Source organism: Geotrypetes seraphini, chromosome 1 (genome assembly GCF_902459505.1).
Source record: "Geotrypetes seraphini chromosome 1, aGeoSer1.1, whole genome shotgun sequence".
Taxonomy (NCBI): domain Eukaryota; kingdom Metazoa; phylum Chordata; class Amphibia; order Gymnophiona; family Dermophiidae; genus Geotrypetes; species Geotrypetes seraphini.
In genome coordinates this window covers 107,726,548-107,743,827 of record NC_047084.1, presented here as the reverse complement: position 1 = coordinate 107,743,827, position 17,280 = coordinate 107,726,548, and the positions used below count along the sequence as shown (strand labels likewise).

At 46.4% G+C, this 17,280-nt stretch overlaps 1 long non-coding RNA gene across 1 annotated transcript in view; it reads left to right on the top strand.

Moving 5' to 3' along the window:
• The window catches only part of LOC117352660, a 57,740-nt gene extending 46,735 nt beyond the window's left edge, over positions 1-11,005 (top strand). The window contains exon 2 of the long non-coding RNA XR_004537752.1: positions 10,955-11,005. This is a non-coding gene — a long non-coding RNA (uncharacterized LOC117352660). The remainder of the gene's footprint in view (positions 1-10,954) is intronic.
• Positions 11,006-17,280: the final 6,275 nt, after the last annotated feature.

Genomic DNA, 17,280 nt, shown 5'->3' with positions numbered 1-17,280 from the left:
CCATTGTAACATCACTGGTGAGGTTGGCTCTGAGGCACTGTGGAATGAGGCATTATGACATCACAATCTCAGCTCTGGAATGTTGCTCTCATTGGGGTTCCGGAATCTTGTTATTCTCTGAGATGCTGGAATGTTGCTACTCTTTGAGTTTTGGCCAGGTACTAGGGACCTGGATTGGCCACCGTGAGAACGGGCTACTAGACTCGATGGACCGTTGGTCTGACTCAGTAAGGCTATTCTTATGAGTGCCAAGTATAGGACAATGAAGCCATTGTAGCATCACTACTGAGGTTGGCTCTGAGGCACTGTGGAATGAGGCATTGTGACATCATAATCTCTGGAATGTTGCTCTCATTGGGGTTCCGGAATCTTGTTATTCTTTGAGATGCTGGAATGTTGCTACTGCTTGGGTTTTGTCCAGGTACTAGGGACCTGGATTGGCCACCGTGAGAACAGGCTACTGTGCTTGATGGACCGTTTGTCTGACCCAGAAAGGTTTATTTTATGTTCTTACGAGAGCCAAGTATAGGCCAATCAAGCCATTGTAATATCACTGATGAGGATGGCTCTGAAGCTCTGTGGAATGAGGCATTATGACATCACAATCTCAGCTCTGGAATGTTGCTCTCATTGGGGTTCCGGAATCTTGCGATTCTTTAGGATTCTGAATGGAATGTTGCTACTCCTTGGGTTTTGGCCAGGTACTAGGGACCTGGATTAGCCACCGTGAGAACGGGCTACTGGGCTTGATGGACCGTTGGTCTGACCCAGTAAGGCTCGTCTGAGGTTCTTAAACTAAACCAAAACTTAGGGCTCTTTTACGAAGGCGCATTAGGGCCTTAACGCGCAGAATAGCGCGCGCTAGCCGCTACCGCCGCCTCTTGAGCAGGCGGTAGTTTTTCGGCTAGCGCGTGCTAATCCGGTGCGTGCGCTAAAAACGCTAGCGCACCTTCGTATAAGGAGCCCTTAGTTTTATAAACCGGGTCATCGGCCAATTTGGAGCTCGGCTCGGTTCCTTCCCTTATTACATAGTAGCCTTTCCCTCCCATGTCAGTCCTTTTGGTGTCCGGTTTGTTTCCCTGTTATGGTATTCTCGCCTTTTAGTCTTATTTTTATTTGCACTATTTTTTATTCCCGCTTTTATCATTGTGAACTGCTTTGGTGTAACATTTCCTGTTAATAATTGCGGTATATCAAATAAAAACCTATCGCTTCAGCTAACTTTCCCGCCACGACCGATGGATCAAAAGAAATGTATATTAAGAACATAAGAAGAGCCTTACTGGGTCAGACCAATGGTCCATCAAGTCCAGTAGCCTGTTCTCACAGTGGCCAATCCAGGTCACCAGTACCTGGCCAAAACCCAAAGAGTAGCAACATTCCATGCTACCGATCCAGGACAAGCAGTGGCTGCCCCCATGTCTTTCTCAATAACAGACTATGGACTTTTCCTCCAGGAACTTGTCCAAACCTTTCTTAAAACCAGCTACACTATCCGCTCTTACTGCATCCTCTGGCAACGCGTTCCAGAGCTTAACTATTCTCTGAGTGAAAAACAATTTCCTCTTATTGGTTTTAAAAGTATTTCATTGAGTGTCCCCTAGTCTTTGTAATTTTTGACGGAGTGAAAAATCGATCCACTTGTACCCGTTCTACTCCACTCAGAATTTTGTAGACTTCAATCCTATCTCCCCTCAGCCGTCTCTTTTCCAAACTGAAGAGCCCTAACCGTTTTAGTCTTTCCTCATACGAGAGGAGTTCTGTCCCCTTTACCATCTTGTTCACTCATCTTTGAACCTTTTCTAGCGCCAATATTTATTTCTTGAGATAAGGAAACCAGAATTGAACGCAATACTCCAGATGAGGTCGTACCATGGAGCGATACAAGGTCATTATGGCATTCTTAAGGCCTCTTCTATTAAACTGCGCTAGCAGTTTTTAGTACGGTGAGCCGCGCTGCTCCTGACGCTCATAGAGTTCCTATGAGCGTCGGGAGCAGCGCGGCTCTCTGCGCTACAAACTGGTAGCGCAGTTTAATAGAAGAGAGGGTTTGTCTTGTTAACCATCCCCTTTTAAATAATTCCTAGCATCCTGTTTGCTTTTTTGGCTGCCGCCACACATTGGGTGGAAGGTCTCATCGTATTGTCTCGGTATGTGTCCCGTTGGGGTAAACTTGTATTGAAACATCTTGAACTGTAACAATGGCAAATTCAACCTGTTAATTGTATATTATGTCTGTTAACCTGCAACCCGTTCTGAGCTCTTTGGGGAAAATCATGTAGATTGAAAAATGAATGAATTAATAAAATAAATATCACCGCGCTTGAAGTTTGCAGTCTAGGGGAGCTGGGTAGACAAAAAACCAAGAAAGAGGTTCAGGGATTCAGACAGTGAGGCCATATTTGGAAAGAACGGCATCAGGGGTGATCGTCAGTGAGGACATGAAGGCTGCCAATCAAGTGGAGCAAGCTTCCTCCAAAGCAAGGCAAATCATAGGTTGCATACGCAGGAGTTTCGTCAGCTGTAAGCCTGAAGTCATTATGCCATTGTATAGATCCATGGTGAGGCCCCACCTGGAGTACTGTGTGCAATTCTGGAGGCCGCATTATCGAAAGGATGTGCTGAGACTAGAGTCGGTCCAGGATCTCCCGTACGAGGAACGGCTGGATAAGTTACAGCTCTACTCACTCGAGGAACGCAGAGAGAGGGGAGACATGATCGAGACTTTCAAGTATCTCACGGGTCGCATCGAAGTGGAAGAAGATATCTTCCTTCTCAAGGGTCCCACGGCAACCAGGGGGCACCCGTGGAAAATCAGGGGAGGGAAACTGCACGGTGACACCAGGAAATTCTTTTTCACTGAGAGAGTGGTTGACCGCTGGAATAATCTTCCACTTCAGGTCACTGAGGCCAGCAGCATGCCTGATTTTAAGGCCAAATGGGATATATACGTGGGATCTATTCACTGAGTTAGGTGGGGAAGGGTCATTGCGGTGGGCAGACTGGATGGGCCGTGGCCCTTATCTGCCGTCTATTTCTATGTTTCTATGTTTCAGGTGGGTTACATTGTAGAATTAGGAGTTAGGTGGAATTAGGATGGGGAATTTTAAACGGAGTCAGCCCGTAGGGATTGAGAGCTTTTAGTGTCAAGATTCTTAGACCGCAATAAATCAAAGCCATTTTCACGGGCAAAACAGTCAATACTAAGCGGGTTTTATTTTTTTTTTATTGCTGGCCACTGTGGCTACAACAAAAAAACATCCTCCATGCTGGTATTGGATTATAGAGGCCCAGCAGGGGTTCTCAAGCCAGCCCTCAGGTTTCCAGGACCTCCACAATGAATATAAATGAAACAGACCTGCATGTAGTATTTCCACTAGACACATATCTGTCTTAATGCCTGAGGTTGTGAGTTCAAATCCTGCGCTGCTCCTTGTGACCCTGGGCAAGTCATTTAATAATAATAATAATAACAACTTTATTTTTGTAAACCGCAATACCACAAAACAGTTCAGAGCGGTTTACAGGCGATAAGAACTGTATTTATGCAATGAAGGTACAGAGAATTAGTTATCAAGTGTATGGTATAAACCTCCACTGCCCCAGGTACGTTAGAAAGACTGTGAGCCCACCGGGATAGATAGGGAAAATGCTAAGAGTACCTGAATAAAATCTGCTTAGGCTATTTATTTAGGGAATGTGTGGCACAGTGGTTAAAGCTACAGCGCCCTGGGGTTGTAGGTTCAAAGCCACGCTGCTCCTTGTGACCCTGGGCAAGTCACTTAATCCCCCCATTGCCCCAGGAACATTAGATAGATTGTCAGCCCACCAGGACAGACAGGGAATAAATTCATGTAAACCGTTCTGAGCTCCCCTGGGAGAACAGTAGAGAAAATTGAATAAATAGTGTGAACAGCTTCAGCCTCTGATAGCCAGAGCTGGTATTGTGACATCATAATGCCTCATTCCACCAATAAGAGCCAACTTCATCAGTGATGTCACAATGGCTGGATTGTTCTATACTCAACTCACTTTTACTACATTTTGATTGCTAGAGTGGTGCAGTGGTTAAAGCTACAGCCTCAGCACCCTGAGGTTGTGGGTTCAAACCCCACACTGCTCCTTGTGACCCTGGGCAAATCACTTAATCCCCCCATTGCCCAGGTACATTAGATAGATTGTGAGCCCACCAGGACAGACAGAGAAATATGCTTGAGTACCTGAATAAATTCATGTGAACCGTTCTGAGCTCCCTTGGGAGAACGGTACAGAAAATTGAATAAATAAATAAATAAAAGCAGTGTATAAATGCTAAAAAAAAATAAAAATAAAAACCCTGGCTGGATGTGTCCCGAGGGGGTGGGTGGGAATGAAGACTGAAGCTAGACCCTGCTATGCCTTGCTGGAGACTATCTGTTTAAAGCTGTAGCATGGGACAGTTAAGTTTTTATCTCTAGTAGAAAGTTCAAGTTTAAAAGCTATGGGGAAAATGCTTTTATACTGTGGAAACCAGGTAATAAGTCAAGTTTGTTCTTTTAAGATCTAAACTGTCTGTATAAAGGAACCTACAATTTATTTTTTTTTATCCCAAAATAATCAAAGCACAGAGCAAAATAATGTATACTTACCCAGCAAAAATGTTCTCCTCTCCTCTCAGAAAGAAGGTTACCTTGGACTTTTCCTCTCTCTATATAGGTTTGATTCTGTCATATTTAGTATAACACATGTTATATGCATGTGTTTGCTAAAACTGCACCTAAGCACCATTCTGTGTGTGTGGTGCAGTGGTTAGAGCCATGGCCTCAGCATCCTTAGGTGGTGGGTTCAAGTCCCATGCTGCTCCTTGTCACTCTGGGCAAGTCACTTAACCCCCATTGGCCCAGGTACATTAGATAGAGTGTGAGCCCACCAGGACAGATAAGGAAACATGTTTGAGTACCTGAATGTAAACCACTTAGACTATAAGTGGTATATAAATACTTAAATAGATAAATAAATACATGGATATCTTGCATAGCGCATATTTGCAAGGGGGGGGGGGGGCGTACAGATGGATAGTAGATGACGGCAGATAAAGACCCGAATGGTCCATCCAGTCTGCCCAACCTGATTCAATAAAAAAAATTTTTATTTTTTTTTTCCTTCTTAGCTATTTCTGGGCAAGAATCCAAAGCTTTACCCGGTACTGTGCTTGGGTTCCAACTGCCGAAATCTCTGTTAAGACTTACTCCAGCCCATCTACACCCTCCCAGCCATTGAAGCCCTCTCCAGCCCATCCTCCACCAAACGGCCATACACAGACACAGACCGTGCAAGTCTGCCCAGTAACTGGCCTAGTTCAATATTTAATATTATTTTCTGATTCTAAATCTTCTGTGTTCATCCCACGCTTCTTTGAACTCAGTCACAGTTTTACTCTCCACCACCTCTCTCGGGAGCGCATTCCAGGCATCCACCACCCTCTCCGTAAAGTAGAATTTCCTAACATTGCCCCTGAATCTACCACCCCTCAACCTCAAATTATGTCCTCTGGTTTTACCATTTTCCTTTCTCTGGAAAAGATTTTGTTCTACGTTAATACCCTTTAAGTATTTGAACGTCTGAATCATATCTCCCCTGTCTCTCCTTTCCTCTAGGGTATACATATTCAGGGCTTCCAATCTCTCCTCATACGTCTTCTGGCGCAAGCCTCCTATCATTTTCGTCGCCCTCCTCTGGACCGCCTCAAGTCTTCTTATGTCTTTCGCCAGATACGGTCTCCAAAACTGAACACAATACTCCAAGTGAGGCCTCACCAATGACCTGTACAGGGGCATCAACACCTTCTTCCTTCTACTGACTACGCCTCTCTTTATACAGCCCAGCATCCTTCTGGCAGCAGCCACTGCCTTGTCACATTGTTTTTTCACCTTTAGATCTTCGGACACTATCACCCTAAAGTCCCTCTTCCTGTCCATGCATATCAGCTTCTCTCCTCCCAGCATATACGGTTCCTTCCTATTATTAATCCCCAAATGCGTTACTCTGCATTTCTTTGACCTGATTTGCTGGATTTTCTATCAGCTGAAATGCACTTCTCTGCATCCTGCCTCTTCCTTGAGCAACTCTTAAGGCAGGCCAAAAGTACCCGGCTCCTCTGCTTTGGGTCTTCCAACCCTGCTGCTAGCTCCTGGCCCAGGTACCCTTTACCCAGTCTTCTCAGCTATGACCTACACCAGGAGTAGGCAATTCCGGTCCTCGAGAGCTGGAGCCAGGGCAGGTTTTCGGGATCTCCACCATGAATAGGTATGAGATGGATTTGCATGCACTGCCTCCTTGAGATGCAAATCGATCTCATGCAAATTTATTGTGGATATCCTGAAAACCTTACCGGCTCTCGAGGACCGGAATTGCCTACCCCTGACCTACACCATCTGAATATTCACATAACAGCTCCTGTAATACAAATCTATATCCCAGTGCAGGGTATGTGTCGGCAAATATTACCTGTAGAAAGGGAAAGAGAATAGGACTTGACTACTGCACTAAAAGCGGTTTCTATACAGGTACTGCAGGCATTTCCCCTATCTGTCCTGGTAGGCTGACAATCTATCTTGTGGAGGGTTAACTGACTTGCCCAGGGTCACAAGAAGCATGGGTTTGAACCCACAACCTCAGGGAGCTGAGGTTGTAGCTCTAACCACTGTGCCACACACTCTGATACAATATCAGAAGTGAGCCAAGTATAGAACAATGAAGCCATTGTGACATCACTGATGAGGTTGGCTCTTAAGCATTGGTGAAATGAGGCATTATGACATCACAATTTGAGCTCTAGAATGTTGCTACTTAGGATTTTAAAGCATTTGAAGCTTGTGCAGATGAGGACAGAGCTTAGGCATTGGTGGAATGAGACATTATGACATCACAATCTCAGCTCTAGAATGTTGCTACTTAGGACTGAAAGCGTTTGAGGCTTGTGCGGATGAGGGCAGAGCTTAGGCATTGGTGGAATGAGGCATTATGACATCACAATCTCAGCTCTAGAATGTTGCTATTTAGGATTTCAAAGTGTTTGAGGCTTCTGCTGATGAGGACTGAGCTTAGGCATTGGTGGAATGAGGCATTATGACATCAAAATCTCAGCTCTAGAATGTTGCTACTTAGGACTGAAAGCGTTTGAGGCTTGTGCGGATGAGGGCGGAGCTTAGGCATTGGTGGAATGAGGCATTATGACATCAAAATCTCAGCTCTAGAATGTTGCTACTTAGGACTGAAAGCGTTTGAGGCTTGTGCGGATGAGGGCGGAGCTTAGGCATTGGTGGAATGAGGCATTATGACATCACAATCTCAGCTCTAGAATGTTGCTACTTAGGATTTTAAAGCGTTTGAGGCTTGTGCAGATGAGGACGGAGCTTAGGCATTGGTGGAATGAGACATTATGACATCACAATCTGAGCTCTAGAATGTTGTTACTTAGGATTTCAAAGCGTTTGAGACTTGTGCAGATGAGGACTGAGCTTAGGCATTGGTGGAATGAGACATTATGACATCACAATCTCAGCTCTAGAATGTTGCTACTTAGGACTGAAAGCGTTTGAGGCTTGTGCGGATGAGGGCGGAGCTTAGGCATTGGTGGAATGAGGCATTATGACATCACAATCTCAGCTCTAGAATGTTGCTACTTATGATTTTAAAGCGTTTGAGGCTTGTGCAGATGAGGACGGAGCTTAGGCATTGGTGGAATGAGACATTATGACATCACAATCTGAGCTCTAGAATGTTGCTACTTAGGAATCTAAAGTGTTTGAGGCTTGTGCAGATGAGGATGGAGCTTAGGCATTGGTGGAATGAGGCATTATGACATCACAGTCTGAGCTCTAGAATGTTGCTACTTAGGATTTTAAAGTGTTTGAGGCTTGTGCAGATGAGGATGGAGCTTAGGCATTGGTGGAATGAGGCATTATGACATCACAGTCTGAGCTCTAGAATGTTGCTACTTAGGATTTTAAAGTGTTTGAGGCTTGTGCAGATGAGGACGAAGCTTAAACATTGGTGGAATGAGGCATTATGACATCACAATCTCAGCTCTAGAATGTAGCTACTCTTTGGGTTTCTGCCAGACATTGTGACATCAGGGAAAGGGATTGGGACTTGTATACCACCTTTTGTAGTTTTACAACCACACTCAAAGCGGTTGACATTCATACAGATACTTCAAGCTTTTTCCTTATCTGTCTCAGTGGACTCGCAATCTATTTAATGTACCTGGGGCAGTGGAGGATTAAGTGACTTTCCCAGAGTCACAAGGAGCAGTGCAGGGTTTGAACCCACAACCTCAGGATCCTGAAGATGTAACTCTAACCACTACACCACACTCACTCTCCAAGGGGCCACTGGCTCCTTTAATGGGGGAGGGGCCTAAGGGTCCCTGTCCTACAGCCTTCTCCCTTTATTTGCAAAGTGAGCGCCAGCCTAGAAGATAGGGAAATGCGTTTGCCTGGTGCTTCTGGGCCCAATAGCGAAAGGAGTTATTCTCATAAACTGGCCTCTAGATGTCATCCAAAATTTCACTAAAGTCTGAAATTTAGGAGCATAAAAAGTGGGCGATAATAGGGGTGGATCTAGGGTAGAGAAAAAAGTAGGAGGATAGCACTAGGCTTCAAAATTAGGCTCATTAATCTGGGCAAGCAATGTCTGGCTTAAATTTATGAGAATAACTTTTTTAAGCTCCTAAATTAAGATGGGTTTTCATTTAGGAGGTTCTGCCCCTAAGTTTGGCTGAAAATAAGGCACCAATTTTGAGGCTAACCAGTGGCTTAAGGGCGCCATGTTGGGGTGGGTGCCTCTCTGCTCCCCGCCTTTTCCCACTCCTCCCCTTACCTCTAGCTGTCCACCGCCACGAGCAATAACTTCAACATGCTCCTCGCGACCGCGCCGTCTCTCCCGGATACCGCGCATAGGAAGTGCCATCAGAGGGAGAGCCGTCGGGGTCGTGAGGAATGCGTTGAAGTTCTTGTTGCTTATGGCGGTGAACAACTAGACGTACGGCGGAAGGGGAGGCGGGGGAGACGAAGACGAGGGTGGGCGAAGGAGTGCCTCTCGGCCTTGCTACGTCACTGGGACTAACACAGGAGCTCAGCATTTTCTGAATATCAGGCCTCCTGTTAATAATGTTCCCGGGAATCCCAGCCTCTCCTTTCTGTGTGTGGCAGGAAAATCCCATTTCAAAATTGCTCGACTCGCATTCCAAACACTTAAATCTAGAGTGCCAGCTTTCATCGACAAACTCCCTGTGCCTTACGCACCTATTAGAATTCTCAGATCTTCTTCCCATCAGCTTCTTTTCGTTCCTACTCTTTAAAAAAAAAAAAAAAAAATTCTTTATTGATTTTCTAAACTTCAAAAGTGCAATACACAAATCTATATCATATAATAAGTTAATAAAAGCACATTCAACTTACAAATACACTTCCCCCTCCCCATTCACGGTTTTGACACTCGCGATTTCACGTATTCGCGATTTTTTGGGGAGGGGAAAAACCCCCAAAACCCCTTAGTATAGCATGTTCCCGCCTTTCTCCAGCCTTCCCCCCCTGGCATCCTGGCCTTACCTGGTAGTCTAGCGGGATTTCGGGGCAGCAGCAATCTTCTACGCTCCTGCCCCGTGTAGATCGCCAATAGGAAATGGCCGTGAGACTCTAGAGACTACGGGAACTCATGGCAGTCATTTCCTATTGGCGATCTGCACGGGGCAGGAGCGTAGAAAGATCGCTCCTGCCTCGAAAGCCCGCTAGATCACCAGGTAAGGCCAGGGTGCCGGGGGGAAGGCGGGAGGGAGACGGGGGTGGGTCAGAGCCAGACGAGAAGATATTCACGATTTTTCCCTATTTACAGTCCGGCTCTGCCCCTATCCCCTGCAAATACCAAGGGAGAAGTTTATGCATAACCAACCATTTTCTCCCCCCCCTCCCCCACTCAATGATTATTCAATAAAACACAGAAACATAGACTATCCCAATAACTTTACCCTATTCAGATTAAAAATATCCTCCCACCCTCCTCCCACCCCTGGTGGACATACTCAAAAGTCAAATTAGGACAGAAATAGCCCCCCTCCCTCCACCCTTTCCTAGATGTGTATGAAAATAAACCAAAACTGACTTGTAATCAAAGATCTACTATAGTGAGGTAATATATGATGTCAACGGTCCCACAAACCAGCTTAAATAAATTATTGTGGCCAAAACTATCGGCATTCATTTTTTCATATCTATAGTTGAAGCACAAATTTGCCCACCAGAAAAGAAAATTTAGGTGGTCATAGTTCTTCCAATTTCGGGTTACCATCTGCATGGCTATCCCGGTCATGACAAGAAAAAGGCGGCATTTATAACAATCCATAGGGGGTTTAACATGTAATAACGTTCCACATATGACCGCCTCCTACGTCAGTGGAATTGATGACTCCAATATGTTGTTAATCGTACCCCCATATTGACCTCCAAAAGTTAAGTATTAAAGGACAATAGAACACTCTTCGACTTTTTACACTCGCCGTTTTGCCTCCTTCGCACCGCTCACCTTATCTGGAACTCCTTACCACCTTATATTAGGGAAGAACCAAGATACATTTAAAGGAGCTCTTAAAAGTTTCCTATATAGAAATGCCTTTGATTGTCTTCCTTCACTCTCTTCAGGCAGGCCAAACAAATCCCCTCTCCTCCTGTTGTTATCTCCTTGTCTGTGCTCTTTTCTTGATCCAATTGTAGTTTGGATCTTGTTTTAGTTTTGTTCTAGTTTGTTCTAGTTGTTTTAGTTTTGTTCTAGTAATAAGCTTTTTGTTGATTTGTAACTCCCCCTGATTTTTAGTATATTTTGTATAATTGCTTAGAATTGTGATTCATCAAACCATTATTAAAAATGGAAACTTAAAACTGTTCGACTCACACTTTCTCTTCTCTTCCATTTGCAGAGCTGTCACGGCGTTTGAAAGCGATTTTGGCTCCTGCCTCATCTGCAGCAATAAAGATGTGAAAGCAATACACCCCCCCTTCCCTGTTTTCCCGTGGCGCTTCACCACAAAATGGGATACAAGCCTCCAGGAGCACGCGAGGCAGGGCAGAGAGGCAGCGGTGAAAGGTGGATGAAGCTCCCGTCGGGGCGCTGCGTTCTCTAGAACGGTGTGAAGTGTTGGGCTCAAAAGCTTTGTTTCGCAGCCCCCACCCTGCTCCAGCTAGTGCCAGCGTTGTGGAGAAAACCCATGGTCGGCGGCGTGTTTCTGTCGGAGCTTTGTGAAATAAATTTTGACTCCCGAGTGAATCTAACGGAAAAGAAGAGACAGTAAGGATGACTATTTTAGAAATTCCTTCCACCGCTATCAGAGCCTTTTTTTTTTTCCCCTTAAAGGCTTTTCATAAACAAGTGCTCCTACCTTAAATAAAAAACAATTTTCCCTCTGGAAACCACCTCATGCTGTGGATTAAGATATTTCCTTTCTGTGAGTGCTGGAGTGTCTTTTCCCATCACTAGGGTCTTCTAACTAATGCATTATACAAGCCAGAGCTTTCTTCTGCTAGGCGAACACGTACCCTCTTTTTCCTGGGCTCCGTGGGACCTGCCATGGGTTCTGGGCTCTCCACTGGAGCAGTGATAGCCATTTGTGTTAATTGCGTGCTTGTCTTCCTCATTCTTGCTCTCTTCTTCATCCTCTGCAAGGCCTGTAGGACCCCTTCTTGTCCGCAGGCGAGTCCCAGCTCGGACACGGAGCAGGGAACGAACGAGGGGAGGTACTTACTCCAGTCCTGAGGCGTAAAACGTTTTTCAGCCGTGGAAGGAAGAGACTCCGGTGAATCTTAAGGAAGGCCGTGTAAACTGAAATCACCTCTTTTGGGTTGGAGGTCTCGTCTTTTTCTGCAGTACAGCACTGGTTTTCAGCTGTTGGAGTGGATTTTCTCTTTGCGGTTCGAATGTTCACGGGTGGCGGGCATCGGACAAAAAACACCACCTGGATCCCCCTCAGTTTAACCCTGTCTCTCTCTGCCCCTTTTCTCTCCCAAATTACTTCACCACTTACTGATTCTCCAAGGCGTCAACAGTGGAAGTATGGAGTGGCACAAGCTAAGGCCACAGAAGGAATTTGGATGGAAGGCTCAACTAGTGCCTGACTGTTGACACTTATCGCCTCGAAATTGTACTTCTGGGAATCCCTTAGAGAACCAAAGGAAGAAAAACATTGTCCAGACAGAGTGATTTAAGATGAATTACCATAACATATGTAAATTAAGTTAGCGTGCCCTGTGAGGATGGGAAAGAGTAAACCACTGAAATGCAGAAAAGTTGTAGTTTTTATCTGTCTTGGGTCCCGAGGTGTCCTGTTTTGTTTTTTTTGGGAACTGGGCTTGAGTCTTTCTCAGGCCTCCCTGGACTGTGTTAAGGGTAAATTTCAGGGCTGCCCGAGTCATTTACCTTGCGTGATGGGTCCAGACTTTGACTATAAAAAGTATATCTCCTCCCTATGCAGAAGTGCCCAGCTCTCCAGGCACTCTATGGACCGAACACGGAGATTGCGGCAGTCACCAGCTGACAGAAAATGGGTGAGGGCCCCCCTAAAGATTCCCCCATCTCTTGGACACTCTAGGCCGCCACAGCCCCTGAAATGCCGACGGCTTCTCAAACAAAGCCATTCCTGGCCCCTAACCAGTAAACGGAAGGGCTTCTCTCCAGGACAGTGGCCCTTCAAATGAGCCTCGCTCTAGGTTTCATTGAGCAATGCTGTTAACCCAGTAAACTCCTCCCGAGAATCGTATCGTTGCAATGAAGATCTTTGGTGGATTTCCGTCAGACGGAAGGAGGGGACGTGACAGGGACCAGCCCTTATATTCTTTTCTAAAAGACGCTTCAGAGAAGCGAAGGTTGGCCATTGAAAGAAGCCCAACGTTACCTTGGGCTCTTTCTGCTCATTATCGACCAACTTCAGCCGCTGCTAGCGATCAGGGCGTGAGCCCCTCAGATATAGGCTTAAGTAAGTGAGGGAAGGGGAGAGGGAGGCAGATAAAGAAACGGAGAAAAATGAAGGCAGATAAAGACCGTACGGCCTGTCTAGTCTGCCTAACCATGCCTTTCTCTCCCTTGGAGAGCCTACGTCCTGATCGTGGGCTCTTGTTTGCCGTAAACGATACACGTCGGGTGAAGACTTTTACGTGGGAAGAGTCAAAAGCAATGCACGGTGAGAGTGTGCGAACGTGTGTGTCGAGGACACTCGCAGACTCTGATTAGAGCGAGACTGGAAATAGACATCGCCCTCCCCCTCCCCCCCGAATTGAGTAGACCAGGAGCACGTCAGTTGCCCCATTTATTCCAGTCTGCACAGTGGGGCAACTCTTTCGTCCTCTAATATTCTTTTACTGAGGTGCGTTAATCACACACTAAACGCTAACGCGTGCATGTTATCCTACGGACGTGTTAGCGGTTAGCGCCCGTGTTGATTTAGCGCATCTTAGTAAAAGAGGGCCTAAGTCTTTTTTTTTTTAATATTTAATCTTTTTTATAACATTTATAACTGCTTATCAACATTCCTATAGCATTGTACTCCCCCCTCCCAATCTAAACAATTTAGTACCTCACCGAACCCCCATTCAAGTCTTTTCTCTTTATATAACTACCCCCCCCCCCCCGAGTACCATCGTACCGCTACCTCCTGTGTCCCCCTAGGCTTCCCATAGGCCCTTAGATTTATCCATCTTAATGGGGCTCTTCTCTCTGGAAAAAAGGAGGCTCAGGGGAGATATGATAGAGACCTTCAAGATCATGAGGGGCATAGAGAGGGTGGATAGGGACAGATTCTTCAGACTGAAGGGGACAACAAGTACGAGGGGGCATTCGGAGAAACTGAAGGGAGATAGGTTCAAAACAAATGCAAGGAAGTTTTTTTTCACCCAAAGGGTCGTGGACACTTGGAATGCGCTACCGGAGGAAGTGATCAGGCAGAGTACGGTACAAGGATTCAAACAGGGATTGGACGGATTCCTGAGGGATAAAGGGATCGTGGGATACTGAGGGAGGAGCTGGGATGTAACACAAGTATAGGAAGTTAACCAGGTAATGAGTATAAACCAACCTGGTCGTGCATGTGCAAGACCGGAGGGCTAGGACTTCGATAGGAAGGCAGGACTTAAATGGGAAACCAAGGTGGCAAGGGAGCCCCTTCTGATGATTCAGACAGGTCTTGACCTGTTTGGGCCGCCGCGGGAGCGGACTGCTGGGCAGGATGGACCTGTGGTCTGACCCGGCAGAGGCACTGCTTATGTTCTTATGTTCTTAATATGTACCGTTGCATCTGCCTACCCTCTTCGCACTTCCCTCAGGCGCTGCTTTACACCTTGAGTTCTCAAGCAAGGACCTTGGCATTATTGACTCCTCTCTCTCCCTCAACAACCACCTCAACTCCTTGACAAAATCATGCTTTTTCAACCTCCACATGCTAAGGAAAGCAAGATCCTGCTTCCGCCAAAAACATTTCGCCGTCCTTGTCCAATCCATCATCCTCTCCAAACTTGACTACTGCAATGCCATTTACCTATGCTTAACAAAAAAAAAAGCCTCCAAAGACTCCAGCTTATTCAGAACACGGCAGCCAAGCTGATCTTTGCAAAACGTAAATCTGACCACGTCTCCCCACTCCTGGCCAATCTTCACTGGCTCCCAGTGATTTCCAGAATCCAATTCAAATGCTCTTGCCTGGCTTTTAAGATTATTCACGGCATCCTTCCTTCCCTAATCCCACTTTCCTTTAACTCCTCGCGTCCTGACTCCGCCAGGACCGCCCAAAGATTAAAACTATCCTTCCCCTCCCTACATGGTATTCTCCACGCAGGTAAACTGGGAAAATCACTTCTATTCAAAATCACAGGTCTCTGGAACGACCTTACTACCCTTCTGCGGAACCTGAGCACCCTCCATTTATTCCGCAAACAACCTGGCTCTTCTCTATCATGTAATTTCTTTTCCCTTAATTTCCACTCTATTTATAAACTTATGTAAACCTTTTCCCTTCCTTTCTCATTTTTAAGTTCTTGTAAACCGTGCCGAGCTCTACTTCCGTGGAGATGATGCGGTATATAAACTTAAGGTTTAGTTTAGTTTAGTCTATAATCATTTGTACCCGAGGCTTCCTTACCCGCTTTCAGCCTAGAAAAACCGTAAATGCTGCCCACCCTGACACAGCCACGTGCTGAAACACATAGGTACCGGCTCTGGGGGGATGCTGAGCACCTCTAATATTGAGCAGGCCCCCTCCTTCTGTCCAGGGAGGAGCAATTTGTGTTGTGTTTGGCACCCCCACTCATTTTGGAAATGTGTGATTAGGGTTCCTCTGGGTTAGGGTTGCCAGACTTCCTCTTTAAAAAATAAGGAGGACACCTGGTCCCACCCTGTTCTCACCCAGCCCCGCCCTCAGCCAAACCGCTTGTCTCCCTCCCCGAGGTCGGGAGGTCCTCTGTGCGTGGGCGGATGTCAACGAGATCGCGTCGGCGTCCGTGCATGCACAGAGAGCCTCCAGACGTGGCCCCGAGCTCGGGGACTTCCAAAACCTGGACAAGCTTCCGGATTTTGGAAATCCCTTCAGGCACCCGGATCGTCCTCTAAACAGAGGACGTGTTTGGGTTTTCCCGGACATCGGGTAACCCTCCTCTGGATTCTTCCCCTGCTCCAATTATATTCAGTTCCAGGGCAAAACGGTTTGGGGAAAGGTTTGCTGGCTGAAGCTCTCCTGGTGTAGAGTACCAGATGTTTTGCATCAGACATGTTAAAGCAGTGGTACCACCTGTCAGATGTGCTGCTTCTCGTGCTTTAATTTTGAACTTTCCCAGTGAGTGGGGTTGCGAAGCATTCTGTATTTTGCCTTGATGGTTTGTATTTCGGCTCAGATGCAAGTAGCTGGGCCGTCCCATCCCCAGCAGACCTACTGTGGTCATTTGCAGACACATTCGTCCTGGGTCAGGGGTCACACGCCAGCACTCCTGGAACCCTGCGGTCTGACCACACCTCCCCCTTGGGGATCAAGCCAGGACCTTCCACATAGCAGCACAACTGATGAACCACCTGCTCATCTCGAAGGATTGGATGTGTTTTTCTTATACGATGGCCAAACTGTCCTACTGTCCTCTCCCATCCCAGAAACCACACTGCAGCGTCTCACGGTATTTTAGGATGCCCAGTGGGTTCTTAAGGACGAGCAAAACAGCAACACCCCGAGGGACTTTGATTCATGCTGGTGAGGGAGACTGATGTGGAAGGGGCTCTTCAAACCTCACCTACGGTACTTCCCTTTTATAGAATAAGCTTCCCTGTAGGTGCGTTCCGGGTGCCTAATTACGAGAGGTGCACCGTTCTAGAATTATCCCCGAGTGTCTTATCTTCTGTGCAGACTTCTGGCATTTTGCTCAGAGCATCACGAAGGAATGGGATTGGTCCTGAAAACGTTTATGTGTGTGTATATATATATATATATATATGAGTCTTATCATCCTCTCACCTCTTTTCTCCCCATAAGTAATGCTCTCTTTTCCAGAAGTTATTATAGTAATAAACCAGGGAAGAGGTAAAACACGGACCTGACAGACCTCACGGATAAACCCTCACGGCCTTAAAAATCTCAGGTCCATAGTAGTTTCTGTCTCTGACAGACCTCGATGAGATTTTAGCACTGACGGATCCGTTTCAGCATAGGGAGGGAAAAGTATTAGGATCCGTCAGCGCCAGAATCTCATCGAGGCCTGTCAGAGACTAGTGCTGGAGTTTGGAGACTTCTTTTCCATAACACACGTCCGAAACCTATGTCCCCGCTCTCTTGGCTTCTGCTCTGCCGCTCCATCACTAGTCTCTGTCTCTGACAGGCCTCGATGAGATTTTAGCGCTGACGGATCCTAATACTTTTCCCTCCCTATGCTGAAACGGATCCGTCAGTGCTACAATCTCATCGCGGTCTGTCAGAGACAGAAACTACAATGGACCTGAGATTTTTAAGGCCGTGCGGGTTTAGATCCGCGAGGTCCGTGTTTTACCCCTTCCCATAAACCACACTAGCCTTTTTTTTTCCAGTGTAGCTGGTTATTGGCCAGCTGTTTTTCAAAGCAATTTAAGCGTGCAGGAGCCTTTCCTGCTTGCTTAAATTACTTCCTGCCACCGAAGTGGGACTATTCCATGGCTCTTAACGGGAGGGTGCCACTGAATATTCCCACCTATCACCCAACTAAAAAGTGGGCAGGTCAGGGAGGGTTTTGGGGGCTGCAGTGGAGGGAG